The sequence below is a fragment of the Pelecanus crispus genome, chromosome 1, assembly GCF_030463565.1.
Source record: "Pelecanus crispus isolate bPelCri1 chromosome 1, bPelCri1.pri, whole genome shotgun sequence".
NCBI lineage: Eukaryota > Metazoa > Chordata > Aves > Pelecaniformes > Pelecanidae > Pelecanus > Pelecanus crispus.
In genome coordinates, this window is record NC_134643.1 from 223,651,437 (window position 1) to 223,672,224 (window position 20,788).

The window sequence follows — 20,788 nt, forward strand, 5'->3', positions numbered from 1 at the left end:
CACATGGTCCACAGCAGGTCTGAGCTGCATTCCCAAAGCCCTTTCCTGCTCCAAGCTGTGCATCTACAGTAGCTTTGCTTTGGACTTGAAGTGGCATGGCCCGGAGCCAGCAGGACCGCGTCGCATCCTGCTTTAGCAACATCTGCAAGGACTGGAAGGTGAAGCCACACTGATGAAAATTATAAAACAAGACATCATTTCTTCTCAGATTGACTGCGGTTAACCAAGGGAGCTAATTCCTGTGGGAATTCATAGGTAGTTCATCTCCAGATATTTCTGAGCAGAGTTGGACGTCTTTCCAGAGCAGCTGCTTTAGCCAAAATGCAAATTACTGAGCATTTACAGCAGTTACTTGCTGAAACAAAACTGTTGAAGACAGGAGGACTGAACACCTCTTTCTGGCCTTTATCTCTTCCCTTCATCTGGTGGTATCTCTGTTCTAATCTAAGAGCTAAAAATTCCACTAGGCTAAAGGTGAAACAACCGTTTTTACTCTTAATCATACTTATATCAAGCCTTGAGTTTTGTCAGTGATTTGCTGCAGCACAGGTGGGGTCTGAATCCGGACACCTGAACGCAGCACCTTTCAGCCAGAGGGTTAAGCTTGTGTGCATGCCCACAGGGACAAGCCGCCCCCCTCAAAAACTCGGTGCAGTGGATTTAGTCTCAAAAAATGCTGATGGGGTTAAGGGCTGTTTGTTCTGAGTGAGTAAACCCGCTGCTTTTTCAATATGGCTTTTTGCAAGCACATAAGTATGGCAAATGCTCCCTGATGATACCTCCTCATCTACAGAGTGGGAAAAAGCATCCCTCTCCCTCTGCAGGGATCCTGGTCCCTTCTGCAAAGCACTCTGAGACCTACAGAGGAAAGTACTGTCTAACAGCTGGCTATTACTGCAAAAACCCCAAGAGAAAAAGTCATCTTTCATTAAAAAGTGCATTTGCAGCACAGCCAGGGAAGGGGCCAGGGTCACTCATCCTAGCAGAAAACTGGTGCAAGTGACTCCGTGTCACCAGAGCAAGCCTGGCTGGCAACATCTGTACAAAATTAACCAGAGATACGATGTCACATTTGGAGGCTGTTTCCAGCAATGCATGGTGATTTTTATCATGCTTGCTTATTTCCTCTGTTTTTTTCCTCCAGAACACTGCTCCTTCATTGCTTAATGGCAACAAGATGGCTCAGGGAGAGACATAGCCAGCCAGTGGGTTTGCATGGAGGTGCACTGTTCAAATATGTTTTTTTCTGGACAGGTTGGGGTGAACAGGAGGGTCTGGGCATCCCTGGGTGCCTGTCTCCTGCAGGAGCCAGCTGAGTGGGATGGCCAGGAGCTCCCTTTCACTTGGATAACTCACACCAGGGAGGCCTTTGGCCTCGGGAGTTCCTCATTCCTTGCAGATATGAGTCACCGTTTGCAAACAGAGTCGATGTTGGAACTGCTGGAAGAAAGGGCAGCCCTGCACTATAAACACCCTAATAACCCTGCGTTGGCGGCAAGCTCTGCCTGGCAAGAGCAGTGCACATAAAATGCGTTTGTGGCACCAGCCAGACTGGTCCTTCTGCTCAACAAAGGTCAGATGGGACCAGGACACACGCCTGAAGCTGTCTTGGCACAGACAGGAGAGACAGGCTCGAAGCAAAGCTGGTGGCAGCATCCCCCACCAGACCAGCAAATGCAGGAGGCTGGAGAGACGCAGGGCTAGCAGGGACGAGGGTGGAAGAACAACAAAAGGAGATGGCAGGAGGACAGACCCAAAAGCAGTGGAAAGACGAAGGCGGTAACATGCCACCAGGCATCCAGCCTTGGCCGAAGGAAGCAGACAGGAGCAGAAGATACTCACCGCTCTGGGTCCAGCTCACCCCAACCCACTCATGGTTTGGGAAGAACATGGAAGCTCAGTTTTGGGTACCCCCAACACGCCCCCAGATGCTGTTCAAGCACTGAGCCAGCCTTACCACAGCATATAGATGTTATATTAGGCTAATTCCCCAGGCCATGGCAGGGTTAAACACCCTTGTAGATCAGCAGAGGTTGCAGGACAAGCCCTGAAAGGTGAATTAATGGGCTTTGCTAATGCCCAGCCCCTGCAGACAGCCATCTCTTTGCTAACGCTCCACACCCCAGCAACCCGACCGTGACCCTGGTTAATAATTGCAAGGAGCAGCACAGAGCACCAGCAACAATTAAGCACTCCTGAGTTCGCTCAGGAGCCCTGGGACTTCCCAACGAAACCATGCTGACAGCAGGAACCTTCTCCAGAGCTCCCCCAGGTTTATATTCGGCATCCCGAACCAGGGTGGAGTAGCACAGGGACGTGGGGCTGGTATCATCTAGCAAGGTCTACATTCAAACATGGCATGGCTCACACAGAGCAGGTTTTCATGCATCGGAGAAATACAGCCTAGGAAGAGCAGAGTCGTGCATGCAGAATCATGCCACCTCTGCCTGTGGCTGTCCAGCCACATGGGCCTTCCCTATCCCAAGAGGGCTGTCACCCCACATATGCATCACGTTAAACACAGACCACCCACCCCACGAGGTTACAGGAGTGCTGTGCCCTTCTCAGCATCCATTTTGATCACCATTGGTTAAAAAAAAAAGAAAACAAAAGGATGCTGTCTTTGTAGGAGTGGACTGACCATGTATTTCTATTATTTATTCAGGGCTTCTAATGGAATGTCTGGACCAGCTTCTTTTAAATCTGGTCACACCGACTCCACTGGAAGCCTTGCACCACATCAGTACACTCACACTGGTTTTCTTGCCAGCTGGGGAAAAACATTATGGTCTAAAGAGAGACCTGCACCTCTCTGACGTGGCTAGATGGAAGGACAGAAGAGTCACAGGGCTTTGCTTGAGGTAGCCTAGAGAGCCTTTTTCTTGGGCATTATGGGTCACAGAGATGCTTCGTTTAGAAGTTCGTGGTAACCGGAAAATTCATTCAGAAAACTCATCATTAGCACAGACAAAATGCAGCACGTCTCCATGCAAATGCTCTGCCTTCAATAGCTTCTGCAGCCTGTGGGATAATTAAAGCAACTGAACTTCAAAAGATGCGGAGACACGTGCCCAAGGAGCAGAAGAGATAATGGGGCTGCAGCTACTCTGTAGGAGACTGAATCGAGGCAGCTGGATCCTACAAGATCGTCCCTCCCAGACTAGCTGTGCTGTTTGTCCCTCCAGCTGATAAAAAGCATCCCTCCTGCAGCTTTCAGCCCAGATCACATCACAGCACCAACGCCATCCCCAGGGCTACGGGTTTCTTCTCCTTCCCTCACCTTCACCCCTTGGTGCAGGCAGAGCCCAAAACTCTGTCCCCTTGGATGCCTGGAGACATACAACCAAGTCCTTCAGGACAACTCTTAAGAGACTCCTGGCCACAGCAGAAATGTGTCCCTTGACCTGCTCCAGTTGAAACCGAGCGGGATCCAAACATCACCGGCAATTGCAGCCAACGAGGGCTCCCCGCTGCCTCTGACATCAGGCTCCACACCCCAGGCTTTGCCCCAACCCTACAGCTCCTGGCCCCAAGTCAGGACTCAAACCCCTGCCAAGACAACATCACCCAGCTTAGGCTAATAAACAGTTTTAGTATTTCTCTTTGCCTGACCTAGACCTGAATAAAAGCACCGAGGCACTCTGCTCCTTCTCCTCCCCCAAGCTGGCACCTCCATTTTCAGTTTTCCCCTTTCAACCCCCTTGCCAGCCCCTTCCTATGCCCCATGTCCTGTAAATCCCATAGCCACAACAGCAATATCCAGACCACACCTGGGTACTGCCTGACTTCAAAGAGCATTCCTCTTGTCTGCAAAACCTTCAGGCTGGGCCAGCAAGAGCTGCCATTTTTTGATTATACCTCCTTTTCCCCTCCCTGTCCTTTGTGAGCTTTTCTTTCTGTGACTCTTCTAAAGCGTCACGAGTACAAAAGCCGTATTTAAAGGCCTGTAGCAATTCAAGCTGCTGGTTCTTTTGAAGAGGGCAGCCTCTCTCAGGTAGATTGAACCACCTCGAATTTGTGAGGCTTATTAGAAATCTTTGCTACTGGATCCACCTGGCTCTTGCAAGCTGAAAGGTCTGAACCTAAGTTCCCGCTGTCCCAGTTTGAGCTCTCCAAGTCATGTTTCTGCCTCGGATGCTGCAACTCTTCCACCCTCCCAGCCAACTTTTTCCCCTTATTCCTTCGTTTCAGCAGCGCTGCTCTTCTCTAATACAGAGGCACGAGTTTGCCATACTGCCCTTGGAACGGAAACACCGCAGCCTTTTATCGGGTGGGGACTAGACACCAGCTTTTCTCCCCCAGGGAGATGGATACAGGTCACGATGCTGAGCACCACAGGTTACCTCCAGTCTCATCTCCCTATCAAGCGTCTTCCCTATCAAGTAGCAGGAGGTTGGATGGACACCTCCCATGGGCCACAGCTGGTCCATGACCTACAGCTGGATGATCAAAGCCAACCAGCACCACAAGAGCTGCTGCTACGCACTGTGGCTGACACGCACCGCAGCATTGCAATGTTTGCTGGGGTAGGGATGTGTTGTCTCCTGCCGTGGAGATGCTTTGAGCTCTTTGTGCATAGCAGAAATACTCAGGGAGGGGCTGATCCATTTTACAAGGGACAGTGACCTCCAGAAAGCGCAGGAAGTCTCCATGCACCAACACAACATGACCTTTGGTAAGAGGTCATGCTCTGGTGCAGCACCCATCTCTGTTCGCTTTTGCTTCCCAGCACTTCTGTAACAGGATCCCCATGTCATAGAATCATAGAATCATAGAATCGTTTAGGTTGGAAAAGACCTTTAAGATCATCCAGTCCAACCATTAACCCACACTGCCAAGTCTACTCTAAGCCAATCAAGGGTAGACTAGACTAAACCATGTCCCAAAGTGCCACATCTACCCGTTTTTTGAACACTTCCAGGGATGGGGACTCCACCACCTCTCTGGGCAGCCTGTTCCAATGCTTGACCACCCTTTCCGTAAAGAAATTTTTCCTAATTTCCAGTCTAAACCTCCCCTGGCGCAGCTTAAGCCCATTTCCTCTCGTATGTCATCCTGCTCCATGCGATCCAGAGAGCAAGGTAGGACCTCTGCGCCCATGGGTCTCCGCATGGTCCTTTTGGGCCCTTCCTGTAGTAACCCAGAAGAAGACCGTGCCCTTTGCTAGCCCTTCCTTAAAGCCCCAAGCTATGCCCTTGAGCAGGCTCCCCAGGTCAAACAAACCCATCACCGAGCCACAAGCACAGTGAGACCAAAACCCTGCTCCTCGTGCTGCAACTCCAACCTCACGTTTGGGGACAAAATCCAAAATCCTCACTCCTCTGAGATCATCCACTGCCCTGTGGCACTCACCCTCCTGGGGCTGCCCCTAAGGGACATCCCCCAGAGGCCAGGATTACAGGCAGCAGCATCAGGAGAGACCCTACACAGAAAGGGTAAAAAGCAGTCATCCACCCAAGTCAAAAGATTTCTTCCAGAAAAGGATTTCTCCTCTTTTGAAGACCTCTTGCTCTGTTGCAGCCCCGCATGGCTGGTGCTTGCTCCTGCTGCCATGCCGAGCAGCAGGATCCATCACCCCTGCTCTCATCCCTGCAAAAATATCTGTCACCGCTCCAATGTCTGGAAACGCTGCCTGAAGCTGGAACGGGCACCGGCTCGCCTGCAGGAGGTGGCTCAGAGCGTGTTATTACCACACGGCTAACGGCAAGCAGGAGAGCATGGGCTGAGCACAGGGCTCTGGGATGGGGATTAAGCCCCTGCCTCCTCTCCCAGCAGGTATCCTCGGGGAAGTCCTTGCTCCGTATCTCTTTAGATACGATGCTGCAGCAGGCCTGAGCTGGAGCAGCAAGTTACAGGGTACAAACAAGACGTACCCCATGACATGGGGAAGAGTTTCACTTCCCCTCATGGGACAGAAACCTGCTGCAGCCCTGGCCACAGCCCCGCATTAGACGCAATAAGTCACTGCTCTCCTGCTCCCGCGTGAAGACCTGCCAGGCAGCCGAAGGCAAGACTTGCCAGGCAAGCAGCCAGCGCACACCATCCCCATCCAACACCCCCGCAGCAGTGGGTGGCCTGGCTCCTTGCAAAAGCAGAGTTTGCAGCTGCATCTTGTACCAATGCAAGATTTTGCTTGGCAGAGAAATCGCTTCTCTTAATCATCCCGGAGCAATCTTTACAATGTTTACGCATGCTCAGACAACTGGTAGGACCAGCTCTGCAAGGCTTCCGGCGCAGCAAGCGTGCAAATGCTTTGTAGGAAGCTCTTGCTTACCAGGGAGTGGCTTGCAAAAAAGTAAAATAAACCAACCCCAAACTCTGAGCAACAAAACAGGCATGCTTCCTTCTTTATTAAGGGGCCTGGGGGCTATGGTGGAACAACTCAGGACGGGCTGGGAAGGGATGGAGTCAACCAGAGCCATCTGCATCCTGCACCAGTGAGCCAGAGAACCTCGAACAAGTAGAAATGCAATGTGAGCTGGGATGGAGGGCGCTCACTGCAAGGGAGGGATCTATTTTCTCACCCAGGGAATTCACTGTATGAATTATCTGGAGATATAACAAAAAACCCCAGCAACAACAACAAAAACACAGTGGGGGAAAAGCATCTTGGTTTAAGGGTAGGCCATGCAGGAGCGGAGCTGGAGCCTTGCCCTCTGTACCCGCTGATCAGAGAAACCTGCTGGCTGTCATGTTGTAACTCCGTAGAAAGCAGTGTTGAGTCCCTTTCCCTGATGGTAAAAGCGCAGGCCTGCCCTGGGCTGCTGCAGTCACATTTGATTAGTTATGGCCAGATTACGGGATAAACCTCAAAGCAATAAAACAGGGCTGCAGCCTCCCTCATCCCAGGATGAGCTCCAGCCAGCCAGGGAGACGATTTGCTCAATAAGCTAAGGAGCTACCTGCACCGTGGGGAGAAGAAACCCTCTCCCACGTATCATTTCAGAGCTCCCCACAAAGGTTTTCCAGCCTCCCAGCACTAAGGTGGTTGGGATGCTTTACAGTCCCCTCTCCCCTTAACCTATGTTCACGACCGATTGAAATTGCAGGACACGAAAGAGCGGAGATGATGCTCAGATGGACGGTGGGAGGACTAAAACTGGTCATTTTTGTGCAAGGGCAAACCAAGGGACACGGAGCGCTTTTCTGTGCCAGAAGAGTATTTTAAAGTAAAATGCATCAAAAGGTTATTGAATTGGGACATACCCCCTAGAGCACATGAAAGCTGCCTGCGGGACGTGCGAGCAGGCGGGGGGTGAGGAGCTCAGTCCAGCCCCCTCTGAAGGGCTGGATCAGGCCCAAAGGAGCCGGTTCTCTGACCTACATGCTGCAAACCCCGCGGGCTCCCAGCACGGCTTTGCAGAGGTATCATCTGTCACATCTCCAGCACAGGAGAATCCCCAAAGCATGAAGATCTGCAAGATTGGCTGAAAACTAATGCATCGTGCAGAAAGGCCAAAGCTGTTGAAACCTCCCAGGTCCCAGAGTGCGGAGCAGAAAGGATTTTTTTTTCCCAGAGGGGGTGAAAAACTCAATGGCGACCATTCCTATTTCCACCATGACCTCAAGAAGTTACCCCTATATGGAGGCACCAGAATGGGGGTCTCTCCTACAGCGTAAGCCAATTTAGCAGGAATAACCTATGGGTGCAAAGGCTCCATGGTGCGAAGGGGAGAGCTAAGAGCAGGGGAAGGGTTAATGTTGCAGCCAGACAGATACTCAACTGGTGAAAAAAGCCCCCATGAAGCCAATGGGTCTGTGCCCATTTTCTGCACCGCTCAGAGCCTGGCCCTTTCTCCTTGGGTAATCAACTGGAAGTGAGCAGAGCCCGAGTAACCGCTGCACCTCATTCCCCATCTGCGATGCTGCCTGCGGGGCCAGGAGATGGAGCAGCACCGCTGGGCCTGAAGCACGTCAACGCATCCCCATTGTTGAGCATTTGTGCTCAGAAGAGCAGGTGAAGGCAAAGGCATGAAGACATCAGCAAATAAACGGTACCTGAGTGTGCCCCATGACACCACGGCACGAGCAAAGGACGACGGACAGCTCGCTACAAGCTGAAACCCTCCTGCAGGTATGGAGGAGGTTTCACCTCTGGACGCCTGCAGAGAAAGGAGTTGACACCTCTAGAGACTAGTGAGGAGGAGGAGGGAGAGTGCCTGATCCCAGCCTTCAAGGCACTGCTGCATCCTTCTCATTCTCCACGTATTAACCTGCTGCTGCCCTGCCTGGAGTAAGTGTTAGGAGAGGGGTCTTGGCACCTCTGGACGGGCCAAAATTATCTGGTAATGAATGCACAACCGTGAGCAGATTTAGAGGATGCACCCGTTCTTAGTATCATCATACCCCAGCACAAATGCTGTCTAAATCTCCTCTTGGGATCAGATCCAAAGCCTTCTTAAAGTATTGATGCTTTGTTATTAATCTGTGCTGCAACCAGGGAAGGGAAAGTTGGATTTTTGGGGGTTTTTTTGAGGTATAATCAGAGCCAAAAAATTATCTCAGTGACATGGCTGGGCTTTATCTGCTTCATGGCTTGTCTGGTGGAGAGATCCGCTCGGCTAACACAGCCCTTCCAAAGGAGGTATCAGGACAGGGTGTCTGGACCAGAGACAGAGTCCTGGCCTCCTACCTCGACAAGCCCCAAATCCTCTTTAGATCACAGTCAAGCACCTTAGAAGAGAGGTGATGTGCTCTAATTAACACTCTCTTCCCCCCGTCCAATGGGGTGCAGTTGCAGAGCCTCTAGATAAGCCTCCCAAGCTAACGCGAACGAATTCACACCCATTTGTCCCCACACCAACACTGTCCTCCAGTATAAATAGCTCTTCTGCCTCCCTGGTGCTCACCCTTGGGTGTATTTATAGGCAGCAAGCACATCCCCTCTCCGCCTTTGTTTCGCTGGGCTTTTATAGCCTCCCGTATAATAGCTCTCCATCCCTCTGATCAGCCTCCCAGCCCTCTTTCCCTGCACCTGCTCCAGGCTCAGTTAATCCCTCTCAAGCACCAGATCTCAGAGCCTGGTCCTTCCACGTTAACTCTTCCATACCCTTGTCCCACCAACACCCTTTGCCTGGTTACCTCTCGCCTTTTTTGAACCCTCCCCGAGGCACCCGGGGACCAAACCAGCCCCAAACCCCCAGTCTCTGCCGTCCCAATGCGATTCAACTTCCCAACGCGGCACAAAGCCCAGCCATACAGCACCTCGCTGTATGGCCCGATGTATGTCCTAGGGGACATCCCCACACCCTGCAAATCATCCTGGAGATTAGCGGGTTCCCTCTGGCCGAGCATCTCATCCGCCCCGTACGGATGGTGCCTCTCAGCTTGGTTTGGCAGGCGAATCTTGGCATGAAAAATGCGAACGAGCTCAGATCTTCCCTTAAAGGCTTTAAGCAGATTTAAGCTCTCCTGCGTGGGGTTAAACCTGTCCAGCAGTGCCCTTGCCATCGCCCCTAGCCCCCTGGCAGAAGTCTTCTCCACTGACATACTCCGCACGTAAGAAGTGTGTAAAGCCCCACCAAGTCCAGATAAAGGAGACCTGTCGCATCTCCTCTGCCTAAAAATGAGAGCAAACCTACAGGTCGGTCCAGCACGGCCCCCTTTGGTAACAGTCCTGGGTTTCCACCTCCCTCCACCCCGGGGGCTTGAGGATGCCCACGGTAGTTCTCCATGGGCATCCACCACCAGCTGAAAGAGCTCCCTTGAGCAGACAGTGCTGCAGGGGAGACGGCAGCCAAGCAGGGATTTTGCTGGGCTCGTGGCCACATCAAAGCCCCACCTAAGTCATTTCTTACCAGAACAGGCACGGACGGGGGGGCTGGTAGAAGAAAGCAGGGTTGGACTTAACTCTGCCACGAACCTCCCAAGTGCCTTGGTCGTGTCACTTTGTCCCCTTTGGATGTGTCACCGCTTTGCAGACAGGATTATTGCTTCTGCGTGTCACACGGGGTGTCCCTAGGACATGACAAAGGGGCTTGATTTCTATTCTGAGCAGAGCCTGCTACAGCAAGCCCCGCTGCCTTCTTCAGAACCTGCTTTGCCTTTCACTAACGCCTTGATCCTCCACTCTGCTGCCAACGAGAAAGTTTTTCCCAACCAATTCTGGCGCAAGGCTCCTGGCAAGAGCCAGACAATGAGCAAGCCAGCCCCCACGCACGCAGCAGCGTTTGTACACATGCACCAGTTGCAGGGAGGGCGGATTTAGACCTCACATCCAGCTCCCAAGGGTGGAGGGTCTCTCCAAGAGCATCCATCAGTCCCTCTTGGGTTTTACAACCCTGCTGCCTGGCTCACGGGCTGGAGCTGAACGCCAGGCAATTCACATTAAAGAATTACTTAAATAAGTAGGAGGCAGCCTATGTTCCTGGGAAGGGCAGGGGGAAAATGGATTGCACCAGCAGGACAGATGTGACTGTAGCAAGACATTGCACCGAGCGGAAGCGAAGTGATGAGCACCCGGATCAGGCCCCAGCTCCTCCATCCACACCTGGCTCCGCTGCTTTTCCCCCTCCCCGGTTCTTGCAGCCCCAGGGATGCTCCCAACAGGTGATACCTGCTCTCGCCTGCATCCGTAAACTTGACCCTCCTCAATTCACTGCTACCCAGAGCAGCATGGCCAGCCAGGCTCTCCGCATCTGCCTTGGGCTCTACCCCCCACCCATGTGCAGAGCGTGGGGTGGGCGATGCAGCTGCAGGCACCCTGTGTTGCCCTCACCCCAGTATAACACCGGTTCAGCACACCTGGATGCCCGGCTGAGCCTGGGAGGGGGATCCGAGCCCCCTAAGATGTGAGAGTGGATGGAGGTGAAAGGCGCTCCGGGGAAAGTCTGCAGCACGGTCCTTGCTGGATGCAGCAAGAAAAGCAGCTGAGAATTTAACAGCATCCTCCGCTACCCGCCGCGCTCGCTGCCCTGCTCTCATCTCCATTTGCCACGTCTGTCCGCGCTCCCCACCAAGCTCAGGGCTAGCGCAGCATCCAAGCAGAAACGTAACGATAATCGGTAATAAATAATTGGTAATAAATCCAAGCATTGCACACGGGTGGATCTGTAGGGTCAGGCAAGTAGCCCGGGCTCACCTGGCGGCTACCAGAGTGAGAGGCGAGGGACGGAGGACCAGAGCCGCTTCTGATGGGACACCCTTCTGCTAGAAAGCACGAGGCTGGTTTGTCAGGTCCAAAATAACGTTTTTTAGGGCAGGAAGAAAGGGAGAAAGGGATGGTTCCTCCCACCCCCGGGATACGGGAAATCAGATGCATATCTCTGCCTGGAAACCCCAAAAGACATCAGCCTCCCGTGCCCCAGCAGCAGCCTGGCCTGCCCCGGGGGCAGGAGCTCTCTCGCCTCAAGTTTCCGTGCAACTTATTAAAAGCCCTTGGGTTTGTCCCCAAAAATGGAACAAAGAACAATACTGAAACCTCAGGATTTCTTCCCGGCGCAGAAATCCTGCTCTCCAGCCAGCGCCGGTTTCCGCGAGGCCTCGCAGCTGAAAGTTTCTGTCCAGCTTGCCTCCGCCAGCAGAAACAACCCAGCCTGGGAGCAGCTGCGGGGTTTTAACCATCCGGGGCGCCACTTTCGGATGCACCGGCCCCGAGCACCCCGACTTCCAGCATCCCCCAAAACTAGCCCTCACGCCCGTGCCAGGCAAGAGCAGCAACGTGCCCCACGCAAGGCAGCGCCGGGGAGGAGGCGGCTGCCTGCTTTTCCCTTTTTTTTTTTTTTGCCCCAAACCAATGTTTTACCCCCCCCACCCCTTCAATGCAGCTACCCCCGATCCCCAGAGCCACAGGTGCCCTGAGCATCCCCCGAGGGGGGCGGCTGGAGCCCGGGGCAGGGCGCGGAGCTGCCTCCCCGCGGAGGCTGGAGCAGGAGCCGGGGCGGCGGGGGGGGTGCAGGGACAATCCGCCCTCTCCCTCCTCCCCGGGGCCGGGGCTCGCCTTTACCTGCCCGCTGCCGGTGCCGCTGCCGGTGCCGCTGCCCGGTGCCGCTGCCCGGTGCCGGTGGCCGCTGCGCTTCGCCCGCCCCAAGCACCGCCCCGACGGGGCGGGCAGCGGCCGCCGCCGCCGCGCCTGCGCTGGGCCCGCAGCGGGCACCGGGAAAAAGGGAACGGGAGTAGGCAGGGGGGAAATTGGGAATCAGCAGGGGCGGGGGGGGGGGAATGGGAACCGGCGTGGGGAACGGGCGCCGGCACCGGGAAATGGGAGCGGCAGCGGCTGGCGCTGCTCCAAGGTCCCTGCGCCCGGGGACTGGGGAGCAGTCCGGTGAGCTCGGGAATCTCGCTGGAAACGGGGATTTGGGATCGGCATTGCCCAAGCACCAGCACTTGGGATCATCTGGGAGATGGGCCCATCACCGGGAACGGGGGCTGGCGCCAGCCAGATCCCCATCTGGGACGGGGAGCTGGGGCTGCCCAGGCACCGGGGAACTGGGACCAGTGCCTGGATCGCCTGGGCACTGGCAGCAGCCACTGGGACCTCCCAGGCACTGGCACTGGGACCAGCATCGCTCTGGCACTGGATACTGGGACAAGGTGCTGCTGGCTCTGCCTGGGACCCGGCCCCGGGACTGGGCACTGGGCGAACTGGAGCACGGTGCACCGACACCAGCTGGGCCCTGCACACCAGGGCTGCGTTAGGACATGACCCATAAGAGGGTGCAGGGGAGAGTCATCAGGGGTCACAGGATTTGGGTGCAAAGGGGACATCCCCCAGTCAGGAATGATGTGGGGCAGGATCACCGGGGTTGAAGGAGATGTGTTTTCCAGCCCAAGACCAAAGTTATTCCCCTTTTCTGTTTTGCAGGAGGGAAACTGAGGCACTGGGGAGCGAGTTCAAGGGCTGGGCGGGTGCTTGGACCCCCCGCACATCCATGGAGGTGGACACGTGATGGGTGCCACGGTGCTGGTGATGGGGCCGAAGTGGCCGCACCGGCTTTACCCCCACAGTGGAAAACGTACATTCCCAGCCCACAAATACACATCCAAGAGGGGAAAAATAAACGCGACCCACCCAAAAGTGCATCCCCCATGGCGGGAAGGAGCTGGTGGGGTTTTACAGACCCTCTGTCATGGGAAGCTCTGATCTGATGCTCTGACTTGACACACAAAGCTTTATTGGCAGTATTCAGGGTTTATCACAAATTAGGCCAAAAAGAGACAGCAAGTGAAGCACAATTAAAATGGTTGTAAGTGACAGGAATGAACTTTTCACATTCAAAATGATGGGTGCTCAGGCTCTTTTAGACAACAAAAAAGCAGGGCTAAGGGTTAGCTGCTGCCTGCCAGCAAGAGAGTGAACACTTAAGGACATCTGCTTGCCACATTTGCGGTAATGCAGTGAAATTTTGATGACAAAATTAGAAAGGAGGCCGTGCCTGGAGCAGCGCTGGCCTGGCACGAGCTCCTGTTCCCAGAGGTGTCACCTGCAGCTGTACGTGGTCACCACGAATCGTGCGGGTGATTCAGCTCCTCTAGAGCCAGCCATTTCCACAAGTTTCTTATTATCTGAAACCCTTCTGGACTTTTCCTATTAATGTTCTTGGTATTTTCCTGTTAACATTATGATAATTCCATTACTTATTCAACTCGCGCAATATTTCTGTTACAATTATTTTAATTCATTTATTAGTTAAAGGAATAGGGAAGCCAAAAATCTGCAGTTCCACGAATGCTTGCTTTGGCAGCAAAAGTAATTTTCTAATGTTTTTCTTCTCTTTGCTTGTTTTCCCCTCTCCCCCACGGATCTCGGAGCTGCTGTGATCTAGCTGTGCTCAAAACCAGGTCAGTGCAAGGGTCCTGTTTCACGCACCCCTTTTCTCTCCCCTCATCAAAAATCACCTAGGAAAATAACACTAAAACCCACAGGGTTTTAGGACCCCATATTTAGGACCCGATATTAGGTCCTGAGCCTGGCCATGTGCAGTGCTGAACCATCACCCCCACCACGGTGGGAAACTCCAGCAGCAAAAGGCAAAGACAAAAAAAAAAAAAACAACCAACCAAGACAAACCTTCAGTCTCTGAAGGTTTGTAAGGGGGAAGAGTGGACCCGAAACAGGTCTCCAAGCCCAACATCAGTGGTAATGGGCCTCAAACTGGCTACCAGGCAAGCTTGGGCAGGGATGGATGCACTGCTGCTGCTCCCTGGGAGTGCAAGAAGGTAGAGCCCGTTTTGATTTGTGATGGGCTTAAATGGGGAGACACTCCACCAGCGTTAATTAATTAATATCATTCATCATTCCTCCCACCAGTGCAGACACCTCCCGCCCAGTTAGCCCTTGGCTTGCGTTAACAGCAGTGGAGGTAAGTAGGTAATTCCTATTGCGCTGTTTCACTTATTTGACCCCAAAGCTGCTAAGGGGGAGCATCTCGCTGCTGGGGACGTGGGGACTTGGGGGGAACATGGGGGAATTTGTCATCCATGAGGGTGATGGGCGATGCTGTGCAGCACCAGACGAAGGGATAAAAAAAGAGGAGGACGGAAAAACGAAAAACAAGAGAAAATGGGTTCACCCTTGAGACAAATCAGCAGCGGGAGCCCGGCTTTTATTTTGTTAACAGGCTGGAAAACACTGGGGAAAAGCTCCTCCGCTGAATTAAGGTAGCGAGCGGGTCCCCAGGCGCTCCCATCTCCCCGCGGGGACGCGGAGCCCGAGCCCGCTCTCATCGCAGGGCCAGATCTCACCGATTAACTTAGTTGCATTTTCGATTTCAGCCTCAGCAGGGGAAGGAAAATTATGTAAATACGATTTATAACGACGCTTCGTTGCTTCTCTGCGTGATGCAAATGAGGCCGCAGTGACGGGGGCGACGCAAGGGCTGCGCATGGGGGAAGGAAGAGAGAGCAAGGCTTTAAAACCGGACCCCGCAAAGAAGTAGGAATAAGGTAAAAGGCAAAGCGGAGGATGGAAATTGCAGATGGTGATTCCTCCAACAAATGGGATTTCGTTATTCCTTCTGGGATTTCAAAGCAGATGACTTAGTGAGGTTTTCCTCCCTCCTGGAAATAACTTGTTGGTTTTGCTCATGCAGGGGACCCCCAAGGTGAGGTTTGGTCTTGGGGTGGTTCAAGGTGAGGGTCTGCCTGCCCGGGGCGGGGGGAGGCGGAGAACCGCCCACTCCTGCCACCCCTGCTCCCACGAGGCCAGCTCTCCCCTTCCGAGGGCATGTTTGGGGGAGAAAAGTGAGAAGATGACTGCAGGTGGGCGGCTGGTGCCCATATCCTCGTTTTCATGCCGTGGAGATGCAGGGAACAACCTCCGACGGCCCCATCCCTAATGCAGGAGCTGCCTGGTGAGAGCAACCTGGGCACTGTTGATCCCACCAGGTTTCAGTCTTCTGCTGCTCTTTGAAGCTACCGAGAAACCAGCCAACTACAATTCCTCCAGTGGTCCATCTGCACTTGAATTAAACAGCATTCTTCTGAATTTTACAAAGTTGTTTGCCCCGGTTGCAGCCTCTGGAATACCAGTAATGTATTCTCTCCTTTCCCTCTCCACATGATTGCAGCATAATCTCCTACTCACTTGATTTATTTAAGCAGGCCTTCAGATGCTCCAGTAATGGGAGTCATTTAGGTCCCTCTGCAGATATGTATTTATTTATTGCTGTTCATTTAAACTGCAGAGCCAGTTGGCAGGAAAGAGACAAGACTGGGGTCACAAGGATGTTAAATTATTCGCTGTCAAAAATAGCTGGTTGAGAAAGTTAAATTAAGCAAGGTCATTCAAGGTCATAGTCAGTCACTGGTGGGAGGAGAAGGGTGTTAATTAGCTGTTTTATTTATGGGGGTCATCGTGACTAAAGGACCAGCAGTTGGTAACGAAAAGGGAAGCTATAGCAACTCCTCTTGTTTTTTGGCAGAAGCAGCTTTTGGAGGAGAAGCCAAACTGCTGTCCTTGACCACGACGGGGAAGTTGAGGCTATTGAAAGGCAGCGTTGCGATGCTCACGGAGACCCTGTGGAGCCCCGTGAGGCATGGGCCAGTGAGTTCCCCCTTGCACAGTCCATCTTGGGCTGAACTTGGTGATGTTCCTTCCACAAAGACACTTGGGCAGCAGCTGGAGAGGTGCTTAGCAGGGGCGGAGGGCTCAGAGGGCATCTGAGATACTTTGGTCGCTCATGCACACAGCTCCTTGCCCAAGATTTTGCCACCTGTCTTGGCAGAGGGTCCAGTAGCTGCGCATCCTTTCTGTTAATACTTGTGTTTCTTTTCCTTTTTGAACTTCGCCAGCATCTTCTTACAGCTATTATCAGAACTTGCAATATTGTTTTCCTCCTAGTTTAAGAACTCCCTAAGATCAGACATCTCCTCCCTTTCCATTCTCCTCCACCACGCACTACCATGGACCAGCTAAGGTAGGAAAATCAGTTGCTAAACTGGGCAGGTATGACCTGGAGTCACTAGGAGCCAACAGATCCACACCTTGTAGCTTCCTGCATGGCCTTCCATAGGAGAGCAGCATGATCACAGCAGCCGGGTCTTTAAGGATAGCAGTACTTGGCCAGAGGAGACCTTTCCATCCAAAGGTCCATATCATAACCTTTCATCATGAAAAGCCCCATTTTTTCCCTATTTCTTCATAAAATGAGAGGTGGAAATCATAAGCCCTGACAGAACCCACCCTCTGCCTCACTGCCCTGGTGAATGCATCAGCCACGGTTCGGGATGCGCCCGTGCCGTGATCCGCACAGCGGCCGGCTGGCAAACAGCTCGCGCTAATTGATAACTCTGCCAGGAAATCCGTACCATTAAATTCTCCACTTAATTGTCTGTATCAGTGCTTACTTCTGCACAGTCACAAATCAGGCAGCTTTTTAATGGGCCAGCTGCTATTAAGCAAGACAAAAGTCAACCAGCAAGAAGCTTCCTTGAACAGGAATGAAAACATGACGTTGGGGTTTATACTGGAGGAGAGAGAGCTGATGTTGCAGCTGAGATCAGAGTGAGAGCTGTGGCCCAGAGAGATGCTGAGAGATTGGCCTTTCCCTGAAAAGCTAGCAAGGTAAGTCAGCAGAGGGAAGGTTATCCATGGTTATATCTACAGAAGGTAACTCAGGTATCACAAATCAAGCTCTGGCAGCCCAGGGCTGCTTAAGCATTTAAGCTCCTCTATCCTGAATCCTCCTTGAATCCTCCTCCTTGGGGGTGACACCAGGTGACACAATTGTGGGGAACAGGGCTTGGGTCCCCAGAACCTTGGCCGTCTGAGCAACAGTGCATAATTAGGGGAGAGCTGGGCATACTCTAACAGCTTTCCTACCCCGCACAGATCTGCTCACCTACACAAGTACTCGCCCGCTTATGAATAAATGACTTCAGAAGAAAATACTGAAGTGCTGAACAAAAGATGGTGTTGCAAAGCCTGGTCTAGGGATGTGCTGCAATATTAAACTCAAATGTGCCAGCCCAGCCCTGCAGCACTTCAGGGTAATCTGCACTTAAGGAGATGAGGTTGGGGCAAGCGTCCTGGCTAAACCCCAGCTGAGTTTGCAGCCGAACGGCTGAGCAGCTAAACTGCTGTGCAGAATGGGGAGACACCACCGAAAGGGCAGCTTGGAGGATGCAGATGTGAGCATTTCCCACCCTCTTAACCCACCATAACTCCCTCTGGGCTCCAGGAGCCGAGTGTGACATGGCCTCTCTATTCCTGGGCTTTCAAAGAGCCTAAACCCATCTTCCCAATAGAGCAGAGAAACCCTCAAATTTTCAAGCCTTCTGGACATAAGCTGATGGACCTAGGAATAGCAGAGAACTGAATAACAGCTAATAGTACACCTTCATCTTACCTGTCATCAATCCTTTTGCTGGATTAATATAGAAAACAAGGAGATAACAACTCCCACCACCATGTCCCTTATGTTCCTCCTCAACTGAAAAGAACAAAATCTTTCCTGAAACCTCAACGGGTTGCCAGGACCAGGTGGGGATTGGTCAGTAATGACGCATGGGTGCTGCCCTCCGCCAAAGCCCTGAGACATCAGCAGATAAAAGCAGTGACCAAGAGCTTCCACCTTGCCAGGGTTTCTCATGGCACAAACAGCACTGGAACGCTTGGAAGTCGATACCATTGCCTGGCCACAAACCCTCCAGGACTTTGGTCATCTTTCAGCCATGACCACCCAGCTGGAGAGGACCAGGGCTCAGCTGTTTGGCAGGGATGCACCTCTGCTTGGGAGCAGACAGCGTTATAGGAGTTCAGTCAATGATCTTGATTTTTCCATGGGGTTTTCCACAGTGAGAAGCAAGACGGTTTGGAAAACAAGCGGGTTGCCAGCAATCCCACATTGCTTGGAGCAGAGAGGAAGGAAAGGAGCAAATAGCACTGCTGTCCTCTCAGCTGCTCTTTATTTATGATGGGTCAGAAGCCACCCTAACAAATGTTGACTCCAAACTGTCCTGCCAAGAGCTTTTTAGGCAATTTTCCTGCTGATTTTCTCCTTTGCCCCAGAGACAAAAAATTGACAGTTTTCCTTTTTTCCCCTCTGTCACCATCTCTGCCTTCAGCCCCCAGCAGACAGACATCTGAAGCTCCCATTTCCAGCAGCTCCCAAGAGCATACAGAGAGCCGGGCAAGGCAGAGCAGCACATCAAGGCTCTTCCACACAACTCTTCTTGCAGATAAGCAGCTTGTTGCAATATTAGGACAACTTCTGATCTTGGCTTTACAAGCCTTAATCAATGCTGGGATTGCTGGAATGACTTTGGATTTACACTGGTGTAACTGAGACCGAATTTTGCTTGGTAACAGCTTCCTTCTGCTTCCAGTCACGCTCGCTGTGCAAACTGGTGGCTTGTTTCTGACATCAGAAGGACTCACAGAAAGGCAGGATTTGCTTTTCCTAAGCAAATCTTAGAAAAATTTTGCTGTGTTTTGAGTTTCTCTTTGTTTCCCAGTCGCCTAACAAAACCGTCCATTTATAATGTGTAGATACATCAAAGCACTGCCTGGTTCCTGTGTCAGAAGAGACTTTGTCCTTCCAGACGGTGATCCTCGGATGTCGCTTCTGGACTGCCCTCCTTGGCTTTTGGAGTGGCCAGCTCTGGGGGGGAGGAGCAGGCAAATGTTGGACCTCATGGGAACACCCTTGACCAAGTCCTTGCTTGGACGTAGAGCAAAGCTCCCAGAAGACGACAGGGTCAAAGATGACTCAGATGATTCCCTACAAGACAAGACAGTAACATGAGTAGCCAGTGGACCTAAAAGGACAAATTTCCTCAGGGACTTACTCATTTTGTGCAACATATTTCTGACTGAGCTACCTCCAACACCCACCAGGACCTGTGGGTTGGCCACTCACATCCATTGCATTTCAAGGAAATGGAGGTTTCAGAGCAGCTGAAGATAATTTGCCATGGTGGCCATGTGTCCCAGCAGTCCCTTCACCCACCTGCACCAGGAACCATGCACCCATGCTTCCATCACTCACACCCCATAAGAACTTGTCATCTGGGAATCTCCCCACCATTTCCAAGGCAGATATTTTCACTCTACAACCTACTCTCCTTCAGCAGGAACACCTCCAGGACATGTCCTGGAGGCTCCTAGGGTATTTCCTTCTACTTATTGCTTATCAGCCTAACCTTAACCCCAACATCAGTGTACAGCAACTCCAGCACTTGTGCTGACTCCTGCACTTGGTGAGGAAGCCAGCTCCAACCTCTGCTCCTGGACTGTCTCCGATTACAGAGCTCGGGGAAGTTCTGTGAGTATTAATTAGAGAGGTCACCTCTACATCTCAGCTTCATCCGGGCTTAGCTGCAAACACTAGGCAAGCATAAAACCATTAGCACAATCAAGATTTATTTGCTGCAGTACAGACTGGCTGGAAAGGTGGAACTGAGGGTGTGGGAAAAAACAACGGCGATGTAATTTCTTCATGTAAACCCCAGCAGCGAGGCACTGCTCAGCATGCTCGTCTAACCCCTGAACCATAATTCAGCTGCTGTGTTTGGGAGTCCACAAGAGCCTTGACATGGGTACAGCCCCGCAATGCATGCTCAGAAATCATCCTCTTTTCTTGCAGTGTCTAGCAATTGGCTTCTGCCTCTTCCTTCTCTGCAAGTTTTATATTTTAGGGGAAAATACTGTACTGTAGCCAAAATGAGTGTGTAGGAGAAGGAGATGTTCCCAAATGTACTTTTTTCAAAGAGATCGTTGACACCAGTAGTTTTTCATTGCTGCCAGTTTGTGAAGCAGACTCAACCATCATTTTAAAAGCTCTGGATACACTTTTTTATCATATACTAGGAAAAGCAGCAATTATCCAGCACCGCTGATGAGACTGCTGGTTACCATCTGCATTGCGCAGATACTCCCCTCACACACCAGTAATACAGATGACAATGATACCAATGGCTTCTCGCATGCCTTGATTCCCCTCTTTTTCATAGAATCATAGAATCGTTTAGGTTGGAAAAGACCTTTAAGATCATCCAGTCCAACCATTAACCTAACATTACCAAGTCCACACTAAACCAATCAAGGGTAGACTAGACTAAACCACATCCCGAAGTGCCACATCTACCTGTTTTTTGAACGCTTCCAGGGATGGTGACTCCACCACCTCTCTGGGCAGCCTGGTCCAATGCTTGACTAGCCTTTCCATAAAGAAATTTTTCCTAATATCCAATCTAAACCTTCCCCGGTGCAGCTTGAGCCTATTTCCTCTTATCCTATCGCTAACTACATGGGAGAAGAGACCAACACCCACCTCACTACACCCTCCTTTCAGGTAGTTGTAGAGAGCGATAAGGTCTCCCCTCAGCCTCCTCTTCTCCAGACTAAACA

The 20,788-nt window shown here is 52.1% G+C and overlaps 1 protein-coding gene across 1 annotated transcript in view; it reads right to left on the reverse strand.

The window, feature by feature from the left end:
- CAPN5 (calpain 5) overlaps window positions 1-11,978 on the reverse strand; it is a 57,470-nt gene extending 45,492 nt beyond the window's left edge. Inside the window, exon 1 of the mRNA XM_075718908.1 lies at window positions 11,945-11,978. The gene's annotated coding sequence lies outside the window, so the exon portion shown is untranslated. The remainder of the gene's footprint in view (window positions 1-11,944) is intronic.
- Between the last annotated feature and the right edge of the window lie 8,810 nt (window positions 11,979-20,788).